Below are 2,640 nucleotides of genomic sequence, written 5' to 3'. Positions count from 1 at the left end.
AAATGGCCTCTTTTGGGATCAAAACACAGGAATCGCCTTCTTTTCCCGAGTTAAGACGAAATACGGATTTTTGTTAAAAAGTGATTTCCTTGGGCCAGAACAAGTTCAGACTCCTTAGTCCTTCATATATACATAGAGATATATCCATTCTAAGTAAGTTCCATGCATAAACCTGCACAAACCCGGATAAATGGCCTCTTTTGGGATCAAAACACAGGAATCGCCTTCTTTTCCCGAGTTAAGACGAAATACGGATTTTTGTTAAAAAGTGATTTCCTTGGGCCAGAACAAGTTCAGACTCCTTAGTCCTTCATATATACATAGAGATATATCCATTCTAAGTAAGTTCCATGCATAAACCTGCACAAACCCGGATAAATGGCCTCTTTTGGGATCAAAACACAGGAATCGCCTTCTTTTCCCGAGTTAAGACGAAATACGGATTTTTGTTAAAAAGTGATTTCCTTGGGCCAGAACAAGTTCAGACTCCTTAGTCCTTCATATATACATAGAGATATATCCATTCTAAGTAAGTTCCATGCATAAACCTGCACAAACCCGGATAAATGGCCTCTTTTGGGATCAAAACACAGGAATCGCCTTCTTTTCCCGAGTTAAGACGAAATACGGATTTTTGTTAAAAAATGATTTCCTTGGGCCAGAACAAGTTCAGACTCCTTAGTCCTTCATATATACATACATATATATCCATTCTAAGTAAGTTCCATGCATAAACCTGCACAAACCCGGATAAATGGCCTCTTTTGAGATCAAAACACAGGAATCGCCTTCTTTTCCCGAGTTAAGACCAAATACGGATTTTTGTTAAAAAGTGATTTCCTTGGGCCAGAACAAGTTCAGACTCCTTAGTCCTTCATATATCCATTATAAGTAGGAACCATGCACACACCTCTTTAAATGACCTTTATCCCGGTTCAGAAAAACGCCAAAGTGTCAAAAAGTACCAGGGGCATGAAGCCCGGTTCAGAAAAACGTCAAAGTGTCAAAAAGTACCAGGGGCATGAAGCCCGGTTCAGAAAACGTCAAAGTGTCAAAAAGTACCAGGGGCATGAAGCCCGGTTCAGAAAAACGTCAAAGTGTCAAAAAGTACCAGGGGCATGAAGCCCGGTTCAGAAAAACGTCAAAGTGTCAAAAAGTACCAGGGGCATGAAGCCCGGTTCAGAAAAACGTCAAAGTGTCAAAAAGTACCAGGGGCATGAAGCCCGGTTCAGAAAAACGTCAAAGTGTCAAAAAGTACCAGGGGCATGAAGCCCGGTTCAGAAAAACGTCAAAGTGTCAAAAAGTACCAGGGGCATGAAGCCCGGTTGAGAAATATTTTCTAAGTGCCAAAAAGTACCAGGGGTGAGAATCCGGTTCAGAAAATTTTCTAAGTGCCACATAGTACCAGAGGTGAAAAAGTTTATAGTACCAGGGGTGATAAAGTTTGAAAAAATTTCTGTCAGAGAACGGGAAAAGGGGACGATGGGCCGAGTCAGCCCAAGGCCCGCCCCTATTCTCCCACACGACGAGGTTATTAGCAGACGACGAAAACACCATCTGCACGATTTCAGAAACCCAGTTTTCGGAAAAATATCTGAGTACCAGACTGGGACGGTGAATTGATAATCCGAAAGATGACACTTTCCACGGCCTGAAATGATGGAGGAAGGGGGCAAAAGCTCCAGCCTGGCTCCTGGAGGAGGGGTCCAAAGGCAAGAACGTGTGTCCGAGGATGGGTGCAGGAGAGCGGATTCAAGGCGCGGCTGACCGCTGGAAGCTCCAGGCCGGTTCCTGGAAGATGGGAGGCCGACTTTGGCAGAGCATGAGTCCGAGGAAGGTGCTTGAGAGCGGATTCAAGGCGCGGCTGACCGCTAAAGGCTCCAGGCTGGTTCCTGGAAGATGGGAGGCCGGCCTGGAGGAGAATGTGTCCGAGGAAGGTGCTGGAGAGCGGATTCAAGGTGCGGCTGACCGCTGGAAGCTCCAGGCTGGTTCCTGGAAGATGTGAGGCCGACTTTGGCAGAGCATGAGTCCGAGGAAGGTGCTGGAGAGCGGATTCAAGGTGCGGCTGACCGCTGGAAGCTCCAGGCTGGTTCTTTGAAGATGTGAGGCCGGCCTGGAGGAGAATGAGTCCGAGATAGGTGCTGGAGAGCGGATTCAAGGTGCGGCTGACAACTGGAAGCTCCAGGCTGGTTCCTGGAAGATGTGAGGCCGACTTTGGCAGAGCATGAGTCCGAGGAAGGTGCTTGAGAGCGGATTCAAGGTGCGGCTGACCGCTAGAAGCTCCAGGCTGGTTCCTGGAAGATGGGAGGCCGACTTTGGCAGAGCTTGAGTCCGAGGAAGGTGCTGGAGAGCGGATTCAAGGTGCGGCTGACCGCTGGAAGCTCCAGGCTGGTTCTTTGAAGATGTGAGGCCGGCCTGGAGGAGAATGAGTCCGAGATAGGTGCTGGAGAGCGGATTCAAGGTGCGGCTGACCGCTGGAAGCTCCAGGCTGGTTCCTGGAAGATGTGAGGCCGACTTTGGCAGAGCATGAGTCCGAGGAAGGTGCTTGAGAGCGGATTCAAGGTGCGGCTGACCGCTAGAAGCTCCAGGCTGGTTCCTGGAAGATGGGAGGCCGACTTTGGCAGAGCATGAGTCCGAGGA

This window comes from Odontesthes bonariensis, unplaced genomic scaffold (assembly GCF_027942865.1).
Source record: "Odontesthes bonariensis isolate fOdoBon6 unplaced genomic scaffold, fOdoBon6.hap1 scaffold_168, whole genome shotgun sequence".
Lineage (NCBI taxonomy): Eukaryota > Metazoa > Chordata > Actinopteri > Atheriniformes > Atherinopsidae > Odontesthes > Odontesthes bonariensis.
This window is presented reverse-complemented; position numbering follows the sequence as displayed.